Genomic DNA, 23,499 nt, shown 5'->3' with positions numbered 1-23,499 from the left:
TGATTCAATTTAACATAATTTTCCCCTGATTTATTGCACGTTTACTTTTATTCAGAACATTTAAGGTGGCAGAAACCATTTTTTTTATAATTCACGTGCAAGTGTAGGCCAAATTTAAAAAAAATTCTGTAAATAAATCTGCAAGATTTAAACATGCTTTGATAATTTTTTGGTGTTCAGAATTGATTAAAGTTGATAGTGAAGTACTTCTGATCAATGTTTTTATATGGTTTCCTTATCCCGCATTACCTACTTTTCCAAGTTAACGGACAAAATCCCATCATTTTTTTAATTTGGCACCCTAATCCAGACCTCAGTGCATCAAACCTGCTAATTACTGACAAGAAAATCATTCAAAATTATCTAATTTAATCACTTGAAACTCGAATAAACAACAGCTGAACCTATCCTTACCATCAAAATTTGACACTTTGCAGTGTCCTTAAATAACCACCTGTTTTGACCAATGGAAAACAGGATAACACTGTATATTTAGCCTTCAAACAGTATGTATATGGGACTCTAGATTTTTCATGTCAAACAAGGATAAAACCATGAAAGTTGCATATCAATGTAATCAGGAAAGGTATCATTGTGTAATGCAAACTTAGAATTTTAAATCTTTTTATTTATCACTGCTCAGTGAAGTGAGAAAGAAAGCCAAAGTTTTTTAATACTAATTTTCTGCGTGGGACAATGGCACAGAGGCTAAGAACTGGTACCTCCCACCTAAATTACATCACTATTGTTTTCATACAAACGCAAATATGATCATGACTTTGTTACTAATTTTAGGTTTGGGTAAAACCTTAAAATGGCTCATATGTTCCACTGCAGTCCGATGTAAGTACACACAAACACAAACATACAAAACTCGTGACTATGTTTTGATAGTTTGAAAGTTAGTTTGTTGCTATATATATTAAATGTATAATAGAGGGATTTTTTTTTCTCATAACATAATCTTTTTATCCCCCCACCAGGAAGAATAAGGCCTTGAAGGGTAGCACTAACTCAGGTTTCAAGTATAAACGTTTATTGAATTGAACTGGTAACATAAAGATGTCATCAAAGTCATAAAAACTTATATATTGATTGAAAAAAATAAAATTGACACCGCTGTTGGCATAAAAGAGGTATTGCATTACTATGTAATTTACCCATGTGCAACTATTTGGTGAATTATTTTAAGCAATTGAAACATGAATTCATCAATAATTTTGATAATATTGTGATCTACATTAAACGTCATCGGTATTCAATTTTTACTGAAAAAAAAAGCAAAGATAATTCACAATGAACAAACTAAACCTTAAAAATAACCCCACGTGCACCCCCTTGCGTCATTGAACTAATAATGTGACCTGTTATTTAAATTTATTGTTCATTTCTTTAAATCTATTTTATATTGCAAAGTGTTATTATTCATACTAGCTACAGTATCGATTACCGATGTAAAGTATTTATATCCTAATACAAATGATGTGTATGTTATTTTTAGGATTTGGTTTTTCCGTTAATATGGCGACTACGACCCGATGCAGTTCAATGTAAGTAGAAAGGAAAAGTTGTTTTTATTTATTTATTTTTAATTGTTTAAGTATTATATAAACAGTAATGAGCTCATTATACATTAACAATAATATGAAGCTTATAAATATTCCCGACTAAAACACCACAACCCTTGTTAAGAATGTAGGACAGGAAGTCACAGGACAAAACATCACGAACAAAAAATCACAATTCAGTTTTGAGATATTTTTCTTTGGAAATAAAATACTTATTTATCGATACACATGTTTGTATGTTTCTAGAACCGTAATTAGTTATTAAACAACATTTGGAATATGGAATATTCATAAACTTATTGATTTGATATATATGAACTGATAATATGACCTGGTATTTAAATTATTTTTCATTTCTTAAAATGACCTCTATTTTATTGTAAAGTGTTATTATTTATACTAGCTACAATATCGATTTATATTACATATTACATTGATATTAGCTTGTATGACTTTGATGACATCTTTATGTTACCAAATCAATAAAAATGGCTTGGTATTTAATTTGCCTCGTGTTGCCAAGAAACATTTTTTGTATGCTGAGAAATCCCTCAAAAATCATGTATCACAGCTAACGAACAATTTCATGATCTGTGAAATGAATATGTGAAATAAAAAGGATTTATATTTCAAGATCTTTTTCCTACATGTATATCATGTATATAATCATATCATTAACACCAAATTATTTGTGACTTTTTGTTGTGGTCTTTTTGGTCCTGTGACTTTTATGTCTTGTAACTTTTTGTCCGTCTGTCGTTTTGGAGGTGTCTTAGATTCGTATGATATAATCTTTGTTTTGCGATTATCGAATATGGTCCTAAAATCTGATCTTGCCTTGATATTTTCTTTGGTATCTTGCTGGTATAAATACAGACTAAAAGCGGTGAAAACAAGTTATACTGAAGTCTTGAAATTGATATGAAGGATTTATACCAAGTCTTGTCAGCTGATATTTTGCCTGATATTCCATAAACACAGAAACATTTGAAAGCAAAGCGGAGACTTGCGACAAAAAAATACTTTTATTTTTGTATATCCTAGATCAATTTACATATTTTCAGAATCGATTGAACGTTGAAACGCTAAATGTGTGTCCTGTCGCTTCTGATGGTAGGGACATGCGATGCAGTAACAGGGGTGGGGGTAATGTTATTTTTGCCACGTCATGCAAACTGTGACATATCGGATAAGATCCATTTTTCTCCTGATTTTTATACGACCGCAGAAACATTTGATGTCCGGACAATAACTTTAGTTTTAGTTGATGGATCTCTATGAAATTTAATAAGAAAGTTCAATATTACAAAAGGAAGGTTGGGATTGCTTTTGGGGATGATGGTTCCAACCGTTTTGGAAAAAGGGGTCCAAAAGGGGGCCAAAACAAGCATTTTTCTACTTTCAGGATATCAACTTGTTAAATAATAAGTATTTCAATTGATCTGAAAATGTACCCCAATATGTAAAACCACATGTAGACGGTTTGGATTGATTTTGAGGGTTATGATGCCAACAGTTTATGTATTAAGGGCACAAAAAGGGCCAACAACTAGCATTTTTGTAGTTTCTGAACAATAATTTGTTTTTAAGTGTATGCATCTCTCTTACATTATACCACAAGGTTCCATATCATTAAAGAAAGGATAGGATTTAGTTTGGGGGTAATTGTCCAATTCATGCGGGAATTAGGGGGCAAAAAAGGGTAAAAACAAGCATTTTTATAGTTTCAAGACAATAAATCGTGTTTAAAAATATGTATCTCTCTGAAATCATACTACAAGGTTCCATACTACAAAAGAAAGGCCGGGTTTGAATGTGTGGGTAATTGCTCCAAGGTGGGATTCCAATTTTTTTAAGGGGTTCACATTTTTTTTCAAAATTTTTAAAACTTTAATTTTTGTTCAAATTTCCAAGAAGAACCTTTAATTGCACAGTACTGTGCAATACATTTGTAAGATCTTGACATTTATTTTGTTTCAGAAACCTATACTATGTCAAAAGTTTGATCACAATCCGAATTCAAACAGAATCAAGCTTGAATACTGTGTCCAAATTTCAGGGTTCATCCTCTGCGGTATCAGGTTGCGCTCAGCGAAGCATTTTATTATCTTTCAAACTGATTTCACTTGAAAACTAGTACATGGAACCCTCTTTTTTAAAACGGTATTAGGTTAGAGTAGGTATGAAGACTATTTATACCAATTATAATGAAAAAGGCAATATTGATTTTTTTTAGATTTGATAAATATACCGCAAAAAATGTCGTTGATAACTTCAAAAGAACTGTCGTACATCAAAAACATATTTATGAGAATATTTTCTTTATGTTTCTATAAAATCCGCTTGTGTTTATCTGTTGAAATGAACAAGTAAGCTATAGGTGTGTCTATCCAAAGGATAGAAATGTCAAAGAAGCCGATTTTTTTTAGTAAATGTCTAAAGTGTCGACCCTTTTTGTGTCTAAAAGAGGCACCTGAAGGTATATTTTTATTGCATTTTTGAATTGCTTAGTTGAGAATTAGCTTGTATGCAGTATGCTTTTTTTTTTTTTGGTTAAAAAAAATCATTATGGAATTGAAACTGTCCCGTATGCCCTTAAATGAGTCATATTGTCGCTTCCCCTTTTTTCGTGACTCATTGTATATGTGCTTTGCCAAAGTCAGAAGCCTGTAGCTCAGTGGTTTACATTGGCTTTGTCTGTTAAATTTGTTTTCGTAAAATGTAAATATATACAAAGGCCATCACTTTGCTCAATTGAATTCTTTCTTATTTTTTCATGTCGGAGCTTTTTAATGACTATACAGTATTATTTTTCTCATGGTCGGCGGTCGTATGGTCGCTTATTTTTTTATGACATCCACTTCATTTGATTTTTAATTGATCTTTAGATTTATTGTTTTGAAATGAAATCTTCTTTTTTTTGTTGGCTATTCTATGATTATTTTTTTTTTTGCATTTGGCTTCATTTATGTATGCATTCCAAGGTTTCAAATTTTGGTTTAAAATTAAAAAAAAAAAGAAGATGTGATATGATTGCCAATGAGACAACTATCCACAAGAGACCAAAATGACACAGACATTAACAACTGTAGGTCACCGTAGAGCCTTCAACAATGAGCAAAACCCATACCGCATAGTCAGCTATAAAAGGCCCCGATATGGTAATGTAAAACAATTCAAACGAGAAAAACTCTTTTTATGAAGGGTTATGATTGTCATGAAAAGTTTGACATCAATTTGTTATGATAATTGTGTACTTACTATTATCTACCGTTGTATGATTGATTACACGAATTACGATTACACAAACACGAATATGCCTATACAATATTCGATATGATGCTATATTTAGGTTTGGGTATTTTCTATGGAACGCCATGACTGCCTTGTGTTAATGATCAGCATTATATGCAGTGCTCACACCATTATATTAAGTGCTCACAACATTATATTAAGTCCTCACAACATTATATGCAGTGCTCACACCATTATATTTAGTGCTCACAACATTATATTAAGTGCTCACAACATTATATTAAGTTCTCTACTACTGAATTAAGGCGAAATGTGAATTTAGATAAAAATATTAAATAAACAAATTAAACCTCTGTGTTTTTATTGCAATTTGAACAACATGCAATTAGGGAATTGTTTCTGTTGAATTATTATTTTTAATTAAAGTGACCATTTTGATGATTTCAAAAGTTGTGAAATCAGGACAAATCTAAAAATAAAACATTTTTAAGTAGGAAAGTTGCTTCTCTTGAAATATTGTTTGTTTCATATTTAATAAAAGTTGAAACTTTTTTTTATTTTATGCAGTTAGAAAAATCTAAATAATCTAATTATCCTCAGAATTATCCTTTTACATTATGCAACACACAAAAAAGTTTAATAGAATAAAAAATCATGTTTTCACAAATTTTTATTTTTCTAGGAGAAAAACAATCAAACGGAAAACATGTTCCATACATAAAATATCTGTTTCAATGAGAAGAAAAATTGTTCCCATAGATGATCATGGGTAGACAAATTTTTTATGGGAAAAAAGTTGTTCCCATGGGAAGAAAAATTGTTCCCATGGGAACATAAACTGTTCCCATCGGAAAAGTTAAATTCCGATAGGAACTCTCTGTATTCTTTTTTTTTTCCATGGGAACTGTAAAGTTCTGATGGGAACTTAAAAATTCCCATGGGAAGAGAAGAGAACTTTAACTTTTCTCATGGAAACTTTGAATTTTCCCATGGGAATTATTAAATTTCCCATGGGAAATGTACTTTTAATCAGCTGTGGTGACAACAGTGACAACGGTGACAAGTAGGGACATATGGGGAAATTAATTTTTTTTGATTATCTATCACTTGGGCAAAAATATTTTTTGATATCTTGTAAACCGACAAAGTCAGATTTGCCAATTCTGGAATTGCAAATTTGTCCCGCAAAGTGTTTGTTTTAAAGCGTATTATTACTTGTGCATAAATTGATCAGTTTGAGACAAATTAATAAAAAATCATATGTTTATAGCAACTGCTAAAAGACAAATCACCAAAAAACTGCAGTCCGAGGAAAGTTCAAAACGAAAAGTCCTTTATCAAATGGCAAAATCAAATGATAAAACACATCAAACGAAGGGACAACAACTGTTATATTCCAGACTTGGTACAGACATTTTCAAATGTAGAAATTGGTGGATTAAACCTGGTTTGATAGCGCTAAACCTATCACTTTAATGTAACTTAGACATAGAATTGAGAATGGAAATGGGGAAAATGTCAAAGGCAGCCCGAAAAAAGAGCAAAAAACAGCCAAAGCCACAAATGGGTCTTCAACAAAAAATCCCGCAAACGGAGGCGGGGCCCATTAACAACTATGTGCACTAGGTATAGTTTAATGAAATGGACGTCATACTTAACTCCAAAACATATACATGACATAAATGAACTAAAATCAAAACTAAAACAAAATGTTCAGTAATAAATATCAAAAAAAAAGATGCCATTTTCTTAACATTAGAATGACAATCAAATTTCTAACATGTCTGTACAACTCTTTGAGTGTCACATTCGTATGAAGTTTATCTTAAACAAACTTTTCATGTTCTGTTTTTACCAGTACTGCTTCCAGGTTTTATTTTAGATTTTACACAGTAACTCCACGTTTTTTAGTATGGTATCTTTAATGAGTTTTTGAAAGATGTGTGACTACTAATTGTGACAACATTTCAGAACTAGTAGTTGAGCAGCTTACCACAAAAATCATGCAAATGGTTATACAAGCATGAAACTTTGTAAGAACATGCCTGTAGGTGTATGTAGTTATATTAAGGGGGTAGCCACGAAAAAGATTCATCCGATCATGGCAGCCATCTTGGATTTTCAAAAGACGTCTATTTAGAGAAGAAATATCACATTTATGACCTCTTTTGCTTGTGTTGTATCCAAAATGATACAAAATGGAGTAAATGAACACAAAACATAACTTCCGGTCAAATATTGGTCGATAACTCACTTCCTGTTTAATAAATATCACGAATATGACTGTTTTACAACCCAAATAATGTCAGTCGTTATATGCTAGCAGTGACGAACTTCAAAATTTACTCAAACATGAAAAACTCATTTAAAACGCTTGGGTCGACTACAAAATACTCAAATCAAAGCAGTGAAGAGGCTAAATAAATTTTCAAGTTGACTATCATAAAACAAGCGAAAATTCCGAAAAAAATATCATGTCTAAACAAATGTTTTTACTTCTTGGCCTGTGATATCTTGTGGTGGTATCGACCCAGGCGTCTTTTTATACGACTGTCAAAATTTTTACGGGACGTATTATGGTATACAAATGTCCGCGTCCGTCTATCTGTCTGTCTGAAGGAGGGGTTGGGGTTTTACATGTCGCGCCGTATCTCAAAAAAGATTTATGATTATTGTTTTAAATTTTACACACTTCTTAGTTATATTAATCTAAAGATCTATATACATTTTGTTGATGATTCAAAATTTTATTTTAAAGTTATTGAATATAACAAAAAAAAAAGTGGGTTTTTTTGTTGAAAAAAAAAATCTTTTTTCACATGTGCACAGTATCTCAAAAACCATTAATGATTATTGCTCATAACTTTACACAATTCTTTGTTATATTAATAAAAAGATCTGTATACTTTTTGGTGACGATTAAAAAAAAATATTTTAGAGTAATTGAGTTTTTTTAATATATGAGCAGTTTTCACATGTCGTCACGTGATATCTCAAAAACTATTTATGACTTAAGCTTTTGTGTAAAACTTCACAAACAAGACGACGGGCGTAGTATGCGCTCATGGCTCAGATGTTTATTTTATATTGTTTTACAAACTGTTTCTTTTAACAGGTAAGAAGAAAAAATGACACAAAAGGAGCAAGAAAACTTTTTGAAGAATGCAATTTTAATTGTTGATCATACGAAAACTGCATTGATTGCATTAGTGGATTTAGATCTTCAGAACAAAAGTCTAACATTTGAACAATTTCTCAATAAAAACCAACATGAAACCTACCATTTGTGTTACAATAGAGGTAAATGCTGTCAGTGTGTTCCTTCCTACATGTTACCGTCTGTTCGGATCATATATCCAGCGCAGCTAGAAATCTTATATGACAAATTATCACCAAAGTTAGCTTGTCATGGCCGTATTATGAAACTTAGAACACTGCCACCAGTATGTTGCAGCTTTGCACAAACCGGAATATCAACGAATGTGTTGGATATATCTTTGGCAAGATGTATTCTTACAAACTTTTGTCATGAAGTCTTTTGGTACAGCTGCTTATCATTCAAAGGTAATACTCTAGAAGATTTTCTGAACGCAAACAAACATACTATATACCATCTTATGCATCATAATACTAGTTGCTGTCAGTGTCCACTGCGTTTTGTATTTCCATGTGATAGACCTCAGATCAGTCAACTAGAATGGAACAACATGTTTTCGTCACTTTTATTACCCTGTACAAATGACAGGAAACGCTCATACAATGGAACAGACAGTATTTGCTCTGTCGCCGCCACACCGGGAATCAGTATTCACTTTTTAGATTTAAAGCTACAAGAGGTACTTCTTAGATACTGTTGTCCATTGTGGAAAAGAGTGACAGATTTAACTGACATTAGAAACGTAAAATACGCTCATGTTCAAGAAGCAAGAATGTCCGATGCAGATTACAAGCAGGTTTTTAATGAAACAGAAAATAACCTGATTGCAATAGCAACTGTATGTGGAAATATAGGTGAAGTAAAACAGAGTCTTCAAGATTTACAAAATAGAACATTAGATGAGACTTTATGTCTTCAATATCAGAATTCCTTGTTAGAGCAGCTTCTTTATGTAAATGAAATGAAAGATGTAAGTAGGATTTTTCTCATTATTGTGCTGATTGCAATGAAGAACAATGGTTTGCGAGTGAAATTAAATCCGATAATTTAACTTTTCTGATGTCATTCAACAAAACGTGTCAAGACGTTGGCAATGAAGTTCCATTAAAACAATTGAGAATACAGAATAGTTTATTTTTTTTGGATGTGGCTTTATATTAAATCAAGATCGAAAACTTGGAAAAATTGAGAAAAAAACCCACTCACATGTCAGCCATCAACAAACACTCATGTTAATATAAAAAAAAAAACCTTATTATTTATATATACGTATATTTTTTTAAAAGGGACGAAAATGAATTTTTGTTGCTTTAAAACGACTATATAAAAGATATATTTTATTAACTTTTTTACTTTAAATACGGTATTGTGTTGCTAATTTGATTACAAAAACAAACTATTGAGAACATTCAAATATTGAAAAGTACAATTTTTGGCCTAGAACCAGTGAAAATTATACCAAGCGTATGTCATATTTTGACATTTCATTTCTTGTATGTATAATTTTACAAGCAATCGGAAAAATATACATTTATACAGTTTCTTTAACTTCTTTAACGAGTTTGTATGTTTAATATTTAAAAAATTGTGTCTGCATCTTTCTACTTTATATCTCACAGAATGTTGAAATCTGTTGTAAAGAGGTAACGTCATCTTTAGGAAAACTTGGAAAAGATGTTTCAAAGAAAATGTCTAAACTAGCAAATGAAAAAACAGTTGAAGCAATTGCAAATGAAGTCAAGGATTTAAAAATTCGCATTCCCCGTAAACTCGACAGGTACTACATGCAAAGTCGCAGAGAACAATGGTCTGTTCAGCATTCTGTGGCTAAATTGGCGAAACAATGTAAAGACCAATCAAAAGAAGTAGATCAAAAAGTTTATTCCGTTGTAGAGTCAATTGGAGATTTTAAAACAAATATGGACACGCGTTTGAATACAGTAGAAAATACAGTAGAAATGATGTCGAAAAATGTTGAAGAACTTGCAATAAGCATTCCAGAAAAAGTAGAGAAATGCATAGATGAAAAGGGTATTTATATTTTATCAACGTACAATGTACATTGTTGTGGTTATATAGTACTTAAATACTTATGTTCTTCACTAGCAAAAATGTTCAACATTTTTTTAAACTTATATACGAGACACATGTTGAATTCAGATACAAAAAGGTAAACTAGCTCATGCTTTCCAAAACCTTTTTACAATTGATCTCATTTAGGCGTTATGAACAATGTTTATGTCCCGAAATACAGGTTTAGATTTTAGTTGAAATTAGGTTTAAATAATTTACAAAGCTTCCAGTTCCAATGGAATAGTACTTGGTGTCTTCTTGGTAATCGACTAAATTTCAATCTAAAAAAATAACTCCTTTCCGATTATGTTTTACTGGGGCATGATTGCCCCATGTAAGAGAGATGTTCGAGCGTTAGCAAACATGATTAACCAAGACAATGTCAAATGTACAAGACTGGATGATGATGGTGATGTATGACTGCGTAACGTTCAGTTGCAATTTGATATAAATATTCAAGACAAACACATTTTAATGTAATATGAATATTAACGCTGTTGTTTACCAGACCGAAAAACTGACCTCGATGTTAGACGTGTTATGTAAAATCTACAGAAAGACAGGTCAACCTACGTAGACACATTATATTGACTCCAAGCCGTTTATGTATGTGCTATTACTCCTAAATACCACGTGTTTTAATAGCGGTGAAGCAGCAAATACAAATTTTAAAGTCTGGTTCCAAGACCTTCTACAATCGAGGCAAACAAGCTACAACAAGACCACACAAGAGGTCATAAGACAGGAACTCGTAGTAGTAGATAAGTCATTCACCTAGTTTTGATCACAATAATATTAAATGTGGTGTTCACGCACGAACCAATCAATCAAAAAATTCAAGTACAAATGCTATAGTCTTCTTTTCAACTATAGTACTTTGTATATAAACTTTCAAATTCCTAAAATATTAAAAAATAAATAAAAAAAGACCTGGTGATATTAATTTTACGGGGCTCATCATAGAGGCCCTGCTAACGAATAAGTTTCATGAAACACAAGTATAGCTTCGAAATATCAGTATGGTTCACTAAGTAATTAGTGTTTATCAAAGGGTAATTGTCTTATTTTCTAGGTAGCTATGATTGTATCTATTGAGGAATTAATTCTGTTTACTTTTTTAATTTAGGGCTTTCCAAGAGATCAAAGTTCATTGGTATGTACTTTTCTTTTGATTGATTATCTGTTAATAATTACCCACTAAAAAGGTCGAGGTATTATCATGAGTTTTAGTGAAGCAGTTACACAGTTATTATTCTTCTATCAATATAAATACTAAAAATTTATAAGCTTAATCTAAAAAAGGAAGCAGTCAAAGCAGTTTGAAGCAAAGTAGTTTAATAGACATGTTTACAGACAATGGAGTTATGCCAAATGGAATATAATAGTTTATTTATCATATAATTTACTGAGATATTCTTTATACCTGTGCTTACATAAATATCAGTGTGTCTTTGTTGATTGTTTACAAAGGTGACAATCGGTTAATTTCGACTTCAAAATACGACCATTAATTAGCTGTCATATTTTCACAACAGCACTGACCAATTGAAATATTTATTTGATGATTATATTTAATGGATGCGTAACAAATTATCAGATCGTGTACAGAAGACTAAGTTTATTATATATGTATACTTTTGTTCAAGAATTGGATTAACATAATGTTTCACCGGTCACTAGTTTTTTTGACTGCAATCAAATGATGCAAATTCAATTAATTGTCCTTTAAGTTAATAAGTATCGATTGGTCTGTACGAGAGGGTGACATTCCAAAAATGTCTCCCGCTCAGACATGGGATATAGTAAATTGTCTCCCTCGTATTAGATCATCAAAATCTGTCATTTTAACATGAAGTATAATAATAAAATATACACTTCTTTTTAAAGGTTTAACCATGTTAGAAATTGATAATCACAGCAAGGAAAATACATTCGTAACAACGTCTGTTGTTTCTTCCTGTGTGCAGTTACTTAAAGACAACAATGTATTAGTACTCACAGGACGAGCTGGATCTGGAAAAAGCAGAAACAGTTTGGAAATTCTACGGCAGTATAAAGTTCAAGGGTATGATGTCATTAAATTATCAGACTTAAAAGATTTTGAAGATTCCTTTAAAGTAGATGTGAAGACCATTATTTTGTGTGAAGATATATTTGGTAGAACTAACAATGTATTTACTCAAAATTCAGATATTGAAATACTCGATAGGGTACATGCTTGTGTAAATTTGGGAAAAACAAAAGTAATTTTTACCATTAGAGATATCGTTAAACGGTCATGTAAATGGGTGTTCTCATCGTATAGGTTATTTTATAAAAGTGTTGAAGTAGATCTTTGCTCAAAGGAATTAGAATTAAAGTTGGAGGAAAAGAAAGCATTGTTTGTCGGGTATTGTCATGTTAATAATTTTCAGATAGTTGGACTGAACGAACAAGAAAATTTTAAAGACGAAGTTATTTTAGATGACAAAGTTACAGTCAAACTGAATCTTATTACCTTAAATCAGGTTATAACAACTGAGCCAATATTAGGTTTCCCCCAAACCTGTTGCCTTTTCACAGGAAATAGAAAATTTACTAGACTAGGTGAAGCGTTCTTCAAACATCCGTCAAGTTGTCTGACAGAAGAGATCGAAAATTTGCGGAAATCTGGCAAAGAATATTTTTCTGACAAAATAAAATACTCTCTGCTTGTATATGTTCTCTTAAATGGAGATCTTTTAGATAAAAATCAAATAAACTCTAACCAAATGAGCGAAATTATAAGTTCATGCTACGGTTATAGTCCAAATTCCATTTTGGAACATAATCTCTACGATGCAATTGATGAGATGATTGGTCAATATCTAATAAAAGGCTATTGTACAAATTCCTACCAATTTCAGCATCAGACAGTATTTGAAAGTGTTCTGATTTCATACAGTAGAATTAATCCAGAGTTAATTTTGTCTAAATTAGCGTTTGATTTTATCAGAGAAATGGTGCGCCTTGAAGGATTTCAAGAAAAGGAAGGAGAAATAGTCATGAAGATCCCTGTCAGATACTATCCAAATCTTTGTAAACGCATTATTCATATTCTCCAAAATGAATATTGTCTGAAATCTCAAAGTCTTATTCAGCTTTTATGTGATTCAGAAATAATGAGAGAAAATGACGTAACCTTTGTTGAACATTTGATTGATGAGGCCCATATTGTTTTGCCGTTGCAAGAATTGAAAATTATAATTGCATTCCAAGACGAATCAGAATCGGTGAATTTCTATCTTCCAGTCGCTTTACTTGAACATGTTATCAAACAGAAAAATATGACTAAATCGCTCTTTCCGTTGTTAGAGCATACTCGCTCTATCTTCCAAAACGACAGTAAGAATGAAATAATTCAGAGTTGTAAAGCATCTGTTTTGTCAGTATTTGTATCTGCTGTAGTCCAAGAGCATTCGGAAGATATTCTCAGTCGGATTTTGAGTATGATAAAGGATTTCAAACTTACGCGTGATAACGACGAGTATTTCACAAAAGTTGTTTGTTCAACACCAACGACGAACAAAAAACTAATGATATGGCTGCTAGAAAATATTGGCATGGAATATTTAGACCGAAAAGCCTTATGTTTTGAAATATGCTTCAGAACCTGGACAAACCTTTTGCACTTATTGAAGAAAGATCCTAGCACTTCCGGAATTGACTTAACATGTCTAATAAAAGAGTTATGTAGTTCAGGAAAATATGAAATTGTGAAATGGTTAGTGGAGAAAATAAATTGTTCCCTGATATCTATGGACACAAACATTAATGGAAAAAAGGATGACAACATTCATTGGCTTTTAGAAAATGTTGACAAATCAACGTTCAATATGCAAACAGCTATCAATGAACTTTGTACATCAGGAAACATACATATTGTTCAGTGGTTCATGCAAAATTACAAATCAATTTCCGTTCTTGATATGCAAACTGTTTTGAATGAAGCCTGTCGTGCTGGAAACATCTGTGTGGTAACATGGTTGATCGAAAGCTCAGATAAATCTTTATTTGACCTTAACCAGGCAATTTTAGCAGCTTGTCTCAGTAAGAGAAATAATTTAATTACACTTTTAGTAGATAGCTTGGATCCTTTATCGTTTGATATGAACATTTTGCTGAGGATGTGTAGAAAAGGGCAGACTGGTATTGTAAACCAATTATTACGAATCATTAGGCATTTCACATTACCTGAAGTCATAGACTGTGCTAGAAAAGCGTGTGAACAGGACAAATTAGAGATAGTTCAGTGGTTGATAAAAGCTCTGAATTCAAATAACTACCTTAAATCCAATTCTCTTTTTGATTTGAAAATGGCGTTAAACATAGCATGTCAAGGCGAAGATGAAATACATATTTTAGAATTTTTGTTACACAATGTTGTGCATAAACAATTCGATATAAAAACAGGAATTGAAACGGCAATAAGGGAAAATAAAATCAAAAGTGTTCAGATGCTGTTAGAAAGTGATGCTCATCTATCGATACATATCAATACTGCATTGCAAGACGCGTGCCGCTTTAACAGAATTGACATAATAAAAGTCCTACTACAAAGTTTAGGTAGTACTCCCATTAACATTCCAACGGTGACATATGTATTGAACAAGGGGATTGAATTTAATAGACCAGACATAGCAAAGCATGTGTTAGACAAGTACGATCATTCTCTATTTGACATGAAAGGGATATTCACTGAAGCTTGCTATAATGGTAAACTTGAAATATTGGGGTCCTTGATATCATTAGTTGATCATAAACTGCTTGACATGAATAAGGCAATATATGCAGCATTCGATAAGTCTCCAAACATATCATTGCAAGTTATTGAGTTATTAGTAACGCACATTGATCACTCATCACTTGATATGGCGACTATTCGGGAAATTCTTCATCGTGCATGTCGCAATAATGAAATCAATAAAATTAAAAATTTGGTAGCACATTTTGATAATTTGACACTTGACATGAAAACAGCTATGAATAACGCTTATCGCTATTTCTGTTCTAAAAAAAGTTTGTTTTCTTATAAAAACGAAGACTTGAGAATAATGGAATTTTTGGCAGGTGCAGTGGATAATACTTTGCTCGGTATTGATTCGCTAATGAACGATGCATGCAGAGATGAAAACCTGCTTGTTGTCCAATGGCTAGTAGAAAACGTTGACAATACGTTGTTTGACGTAAAAACAGCTATAGATTGCGCTATTGGCGAGGATAAAGAGGATGATGATGACAGTGAGTTTTTTAATTTTGAAATCATCGACCTTTTATTAAAAAGATTAGTTACTGAAGACGTTTTGCCATATATAACAAAAATGCATAGGCTAATGAGAGTGGCATGCTTCCACTTTAATAAGAATATAGTCCAATTGTTCATAGAAAAAGTAGATAATTCTTTGCTTGGTGTAGACACAGTAATGAATCGAGCGTGTTCAATTGGTCGCTTGGATGTTGTCGAATGGCTAGTTGAAAATGTTGACAATACGTTGTTTGACGTAAAAACAGCTTTAGATTGCGCTATTGGGGAGGATGAAGAGGCTGATGACGATGATGATGACGATGGTGATGACGATTATGTTGATGATGACGATGATGATTTTGATTTTAAAATAATCGACCTTTTATTACAAAGATTTAAAGATGAAGATGTCTTGTCATATATAACAAATTTAAAAAAGTTAATGAGAGTGTCATGCTTCAACTTTAAAGAGGATATAATACAATTGTTAATAGCAAAAGTAGATAGTTCTTTGCTTGGTATAGACACAGTAATGAATCGAGCGTGTTCACATAGTCGCTTTGTAGTTGTCGAATGGCTATTAGAAATGGTTGACAATACGTTGTTTGACGTAAAAACAGCATTAGATTGCGCTATAGGTGGAGTGAAAGATTATGTTTTTGATCAAGGCGATGATAATTTTATTTTTGAAACAATCGAATTTTTATTACAAAGTTGTATTGATAAAGACGTTTTGCCATATATAGCAAATTTAAAAGGGTTAATGAGAGTTTCATGCTTCCACTTTAATAAGGATATAAACCAATTGTTAATAGAAAAAGTAGATAATTCTTTGCTTGGTGTAGATACAGTAATGAATGAAGCGTGTTCACATGGTCGCTTGGAAGTTGTCAAATGGCTATTAGAAAATGTTGACAATACGTTGTTTGACGTAAAAACAGCTTTAGATTGCGCTATTGGTGAGGATAAAGAGGATGATGACGATGATGATTTTGATTTTGATTTTAAAATAATCGACCTTTTATTACAAAGATTTAAAGATGAAGATGTCTTGTCACATATAACAAATTTAAAAAGGTTAATGAGAGTGACATGCATTAACTTTGAAGAGGATATAATCCAATTGTTAATAGAAAAAGTAGATAGTTCTTTGCTTGGTATAGACACAGTAATGAATCGAGCGTGTTCACATGGTAGCTTTGCAGTTATCCAATGGCTATTAGAAATGGTTGACAATACGTTGTTTGACGTAACAACAGCATTAGATTGTGCTATAGGTGGAGTGAAAGATTATGTTTTTGATCAAGGCGATGATAATTTTATTTTTGAAACAATCGAATCTTTATTACAAAGTTGTATTGATAAAGACGTTTTGCCATATATAACAAATTTAAAAGGGTTAATGAGAGCTTCATGCTTCCACTTTAATAAGGATATAAACCAATTGTTAATAGAAAAAGTAGATAATTCTTTGCTTGGTGTAGATACAGTAATGAATGACGCGTGTTCAGCAGGTATGACTGATGTAGTCAAATGGTTAGTGGAACATGTCGATAATACATTTTTGAACTTCAACACTGCAATGAGTAACGTCTGTTCTATACCATATGGCCTAGATTTAGCTATGTGGTTACTGGCAAATATTGATGACAAAGAGATTGACATGAACACATTATTTATCAATGCTTGTTCAAACGGCAATCATGATTTACTCAAATGGTTATTAGAAATATGTGGACATCAATGTTTAGATGCAAAGACAGCATTGAACGTATCTTGCATAAATGGCCATTTTACCACTGTCAAATATCTTTTGGAAAGTTTTGATATTCAACACATTGACTTGACCACTGCAATGATAAAAGTGTGCCGAAGCCAGTCAGCAAAAAGTGTAGAAATCGGCAATTGTATGTGGGAAAAGTTCAATCATGATTTATTTGATAAATTAAAAGCCATGAACAACGCCTGTAGGTATGGCAATCTAGGGATAGCTGAATGGCTTTTTGAGATGAATAATATCGATGTATTTGACATGTCAGAAGCTCTAAATAGGGCATGCCAGTGTGACAAAAGTTCAGTGGCCAAATGGATCATAAGTAATATACCTACAGAAAAATTTAATGTTCAAACAGCAATCAAATATGCATGTGGAAACAATTCAAATGATTTGTCTATTATCAAATTTTTTGTTAAGAGTAGAGTGAAAACTAATTTAGACTTAAATATTCTAGTTAAAGAGGCTTGCACATACGAAAGAACAGATGTAATAGAATGGGTACTTAAACATTGTAGCAAAGACTCCTTCAGGATTTTAGATCTACTTACTTCGCTGGTAAGTAATTATAAAGATCTTGAAACTTCTATAACAGACAGAAATGATAAGTCTGAACATGATTCGAAAAAGCAGAATCTTATATTGAATATTTTAAAGAACAACACATATCTTTCTTGTGATTATAATTCTATATTAAGCAGAGCATGTTCGGAAGGCTGGGTCGACATCTTCAAATGGATCATAACGAACATTGATAATACCGAATTAAATATTACTGATGCAGTAAATAAAGCGTCCCAAAATGGAAGGTGTGAACTTATTAATTGGTCTCTCTCAAATCTTAACCCTGATCAAATCGATGCTAATACAATCCTAGTTGAAGCAAGTGGGTTTGGATTTATTGAAGTTGTCAAGAGCATATCCAGTCGTCCAGATAAGTGTAAACTTAACTTTAAAAACGCAATGAATGAAGCCTGTGAATATGGACGAGGTGAAGTAGTGACATGGCTTTTAAAAAATAATGCAAAGGATATGTTTGATTTATCTATGGTTATAAGGGGAGCTTGCAGAACTGGATGGATGGATACTTTAAATTGGATTCTTGAGAACGCAGATTATATGTTGCTAAACATTGATTGTGCTATAATCGAAGCATGTGCAGCTGGTAATATCGATATCGTTCGAGTATTGTTCTACACTTTTGGCAAGGATCATTTTGACCAACACAAATTATCAACAAAAATATGTGAAAAAATTGGCAATGAGAAAGTTGTTTTATTCCTACTCGAAAATCTAAATGCAGATGGCTTTCAAATGGATAACATCTTAAACAAAGCTAGTGGATTTGGTTGGTTAGAGGTCGTCAGCTGGATAATGGAAAACGGACCGGAGATCAATACCGTTGGATCAGCATTCGAAAACGCTTGTGTAAATTGCGAGATAGATATTGTTAAATATCTACAAGATAAAATCAGCCAAGAAAATGTTCAAACGGGGCTGCAGACTGCATGCAAGTCTGGCTTTGAGGAAATAGTAGAGATATTGTTAGATTGTCTAAATCATGACCAAATTGACATAGCAACATTACTTAATGAAGCGTGTCGCTGTGGAGAACAAACCGTTGTAGAAGTGTTGCTTAGAAAAGTTGATAACGCATTGTTTGACAAGCGAGCTGCGATTAACGAAGCATGCAGAAGCAAATTACCCGAAGAATTGGTGTATTTCTTGATAAAAGACCTGCAAAAAAATGATTTTGATAATGAGGTCGTCAGTGAAAATGCGCGCAAACATAGCTGGATCAAGGTATTGATGCAGCTCAAAAGGAAGTCGTTTTAAAAAAAAAACACATATCATTAAAGATGATTCTCAAATTGAATGAAAAAAACATACTTAAACGGTCACCATTTTATAATAATCGAAGTCCTTGAATTGACTCTTATGATCGAAACTTTATTTAGATTTAAACAGAATAGTAAAATTGCACTTCAAAAGAAATATAAACTTCCATACTAGATACTCTTTATAGAAATAAAATTTGGAAACATTTTTTTTTTTTATTTTACAAAATGCGTTATACTAAAATAAATGACTGATCTACATTGATTATTTTCAAAGCTATGAAGAAAACTTTCAAACATGTGCATTTATGTAGTCGACTACTTATTTTATCATAATTAGTTAATATATGTAAATAGAATCCTTTTTTTCCAAATGAGAAATAATTGCATTTTAATTTCAATTTTATTTTAACAATTAATCAATTGATTTGTGTAGATAGCTTCTCGACATTTGTATTTATTTATAGTTGTACATCCAGCATAATTTGAGTTCTAACTGTTTTGACTCTGAAACATGTCATTTTGAATTTTTGTCATATAAGAGGTACACGTTTACTCAGGAATTTGCAATTTGCATGCGACTTCAAGTTCAACTCAAAACTCAAGTGTCAAATGGTTTTACCTTCTGAGGATAAAATTTTAAAAAATATATGTCTTGTTTTATTGTTTCTTATTTCGTGATAATCATACGCATTTTTGAAATCATGTAACGAAGAACACGTACAATCATGAAGTTTGCGATTTGTAGGTGCATTCAAGTTTAAAACCAAACGTGATTTTACCTTCTAAGGATAAAAGAATGAATCAATTTGTTTTAAAATGTTAGTTGTGTAGTTCTTGGTATTACTTTATAAATCAAATGTACAAAATGTTCTGTTGTTGAGTTCAATGATGTTAAGGGGGTACACAACACTTTGACTAACATACTCAGCTACTTTTGCATAGGTACTATTCATGTACTTAAAAAAGGCAGTACTGGAAATTTACTTTTAATATTTACTGTACTGAATATTAAAAGTAGATTTCCAGTACTACAAATTTTTAGTACAGAAATAGTACCAATGCAAAAGTAGCTGTGTAGATTTGGTTCGTTTAATTTTCAATAAGTTTTAACAAAAAAATTTCTTTATAATAATATGGACATTTCTAGAATTTTGAACTGCTCAATTTACAGAAATAATTTGGTTGGCTATATAGCAGTTTGTCTTACACTAATTTTGATTGTTGAAAAGCTTGATTTCTCCTTATTAATAGTATGTGATTAAAATACTCCGCTGATTTTTAGGAGTTAACTCCCTTAGGTGTTGTGTACCCCTTTAATAACAATAGGAAAGTTCGCTTAGTTGTATAGACATCTGTATCTTTAGATAATATTTTGACAGGTTTGTGTACATTGAAACCATAACTCATCAGCTTTTTTTTCATTTCTATCAATTTTAAAATCTGAATGTACATGGGAGTCAACTTGTTTTATAAATGGTCCTTTCGAGAAAAAAGCAATCATCTTTATCTGAAACAGAAAGGGTTTTCGCTTGCCGTCGACATTTTCGCATTATGCGAAAAAATAATAATTGTGTCGATTATAATTCGCCATTTGCGAAAGAATTTGGCGAAAGAAATATATATGGATACAACGATTTATTTTCATCCATCTTGTTTATTTACTTTTTTCGGGTTTCTCGAACTTATCCTGATCGGACAATACTCGGAATTCACCTCGAACTCGATAGCTATCGACATGAAAGGACTAATTAATAAAAGTTTTGATTGTCTTGTTTGACAAAAGGATTTGATTAAATGGCTTTCGTCACATGTCACATAAAGGATTTATTAACAACTTTGAAAGGCACGAGTTCGAAGCAAACTCCGGAGGTCTCTTCTGCTTCTTTTAATGATAGTCCAGAAAAAGAAAACTGTTGTTATGACGGAAAACGTTGAAAAACATAAAAACTCTCCGATTTAAAAACTTTATGCTTTGACTTTGACATAGATAATTGATTTGAGAGAGTACTTTATAAAGTCGTTTTAGTGACACGGCACATGTTTTTCTTTTGAAGAAACTTTCCCAGAGGAACTGTACATCTTTCTGGTATGTTATGGTCAATACATGTCCTAGAATGTTGTTATATTCAGGGACTTATTTCCATTGTTATGAAATGTAAGTGCCCCCACTCTTTTAGAAAAGTTGTTCAAAATATAATAAATTTTCCCCCTTTTAAGTTAAAAAAGAAGTTCTTCTTTTTAAAGTAAATGTTTAGTGTGTACTCATTACAATGTAGACTCTAAGATAATATTGAGAGAATAATCATAGACAACAATGGGTCAAACTCATCTAATTGAGGTAGAAAGAAAGGAAAATTTTCAACAAAAAATATATTTAAGATACTTGGCGAAAAAATAATAAAGTGGCAAAAAATAAATTGTTTTGGCGTAAGAAGTGGCGAAACAAATAATTGACCCAGGGGAAACCCTGGAAACACATAATAGCATGTTAAAGATTTGTTTTGTATGCTGGTAAAAAGTCTATTTTAATATTTGAACTTCTCTTCCTCATAACTATGAAAAAAGATTTGCATCATGGGTAACATGTACCCAAAGTATGTACAATTGTGTAAATAATGATTTATTTGTATTGATATTTAGTCGATCTGTATATATAAATATATAAATGTGAATAATGTGTTCTTCGGAGAATGATATGACGCCTGTTTGTTTGAATTTATAATGCAGTTCATTGGGTTCATTGATTCAATCTGTTTTAGCGATTAATTCGTGTTATTTGATTCTAAAGTTCAATACGTCTTGATAAATCAAAAATGTCATAAGAATTCAAATTTTATGAGTGTATTTAAATATGCTTCTTTATATTTGTATTAGTATATATACTGCAACTGTGTTATTGGAGCAGTCAATTGCATTGACTGTATATTCATATATGATATACTGTCACTGACCGTATATCACATTGTTTATAACGTTGACAATGCGTTTCCGATGAGTTTCATTTATGACGTCAATAAAACATAAAGGTTCGCGGAAATTTTACGTCGTCCGCTCCAAATTAAAAAATGATGGTTCTAACCCTAAGTACTTCATTTAGAACAATTATAAGAGTTTAAATTGAGTTGAATTGAGTTGAACAAAATAGAATCGAATTGAAGTGAAGTGAATTAAACAAGGCCCTGTTTTTATGTAATGGCTCTGTATGAATGCCCAGTTTGTCTGTATTAAGCCCAGTTAGGGTTTATAATAAACAGTCACTTTTGGCAATAATGTACTTATAAAAAAAGATGTTGTATGATTGCCAATGAGACAATTGTCCACAAGAGACCAAACTGACACAGACATTATAGGTCACTGTACGGCCTTCAACAATGAGCAAGGACAATATCGCATAGTCAGCTATACCGCATAGTCAGCTATACAAGGCCCCGATATGACAATGTAAAACAATTCAAACGAGATAACAAACGGCCTTATTTAAATAAAAAAATGAACGAAAAACAAGTATGTAACAAATATGCAAATATGTAAATATGAAATTAGTTTGTTAATAAATTATTATTATTTTCCGACATCGGTTGATACTATATATATACATTCAACTTTTGTTTTATTTAATTTTATAACGGTTTCCCATATAACGTGCTCTTTGCAATTGCAAAAGTCCTTTATGACTAAGATCACTGAAAATCTGTTGGCGAACAAGAGTATTGAATGAAAATCATGATATAGCAGCTAAGTTTGGAAGATTTTAAGAAAATGAATAAATGAATTTTTAATACAATTATGTATACATTGTCATGTGTTTTATTCTAAAACATAGCCTTTCAAGTGTAAAAAGCAAAATTTTCCCAATCAAACTTTAAAAAATAAAATCATTCATTTTTTTACTATAAGTTGTCAGATTGTGCTTATTAACAATGTATCTACACCATTTTTTTTTTTATAATTTATTTCATGTTCAGCAGATATGTTTTCCTTCATAAGTTATAGCTTTGAAACTGACATTTTATGAAAGCATAATTGATCAACTTTAATGCATGTAATTATAGTATATATATGAGCTGTTCGTCCACATATCATTAATATTTGTTCAAGTTCGTTGTTCTAAAACATTGTATATTATGATGTAACATTTTTAGATGTATATAAGAGTTTACTTACTGTATTTGTAATTAATGATATAAAGAATTTTATACAGACTTTTTAGTGTTTTCCTATTTGAAATTCCGGTTGCTAATAGCTATGGTCAAGATAGATACGGAAATATTTCTATTGATCTGTCATCCATAACTGAAACAGAATATAAATTTGTTAAAGGTTTTAATGAAGTTTACACACATTCGGCTTAATTTTTGTAATTTAGTGAAAATAACAGGTATAATTCTTATATAGGCTTTCCTATGAATGGACAAACGATGATAGCGCTTCGGACGCATACAATGCGTTAAATGTTTTTTTTTATTTCATAGAAATGGGTCGATATCGCTGAAGATGGACTGCTAGTCTCCGTCGGTATTATTAGACCACTAGTCAGTGCTTCGGATATGAAAGAATGTTTAACCTTC

General features: G+C 31.7%; 1 long non-coding RNA gene across 1 annotated transcript; it reads left to right on the top strand.

Moving 5' to 3' along the window:
* Positions 1-1,501: 1,501 nt before the first annotated feature.
* On the top strand, positions 1,502-23,134 carry LOC143042583 (uncharacterized). Its single transcript, XR_012968055.1, has 5 exons — positions 1,502-1,550; positions 7,939-8,950; positions 9,600-10,011; positions 11,180-11,206; positions 11,941-23,134. It is a non-coding gene; the product is annotated as an uncharacterized LOC143042583 (long non-coding RNA).
* The last annotated feature ends 365 nt before the right edge of the window (positions 23,135-23,499 follow it).

This window comes from Mytilus galloprovincialis, chromosome 8 (genome assembly GCF_965363235.1).
Source record: "Mytilus galloprovincialis chromosome 8, xbMytGall1.hap1.1, whole genome shotgun sequence".
Taxonomy (NCBI): Eukaryota; Metazoa; Mollusca; class Bivalvia; order Mytilida; family Mytilidae; genus Mytilus; species Mytilus galloprovincialis.
This window is presented reverse-complemented; position numbering and strand designations above follow the sequence as displayed.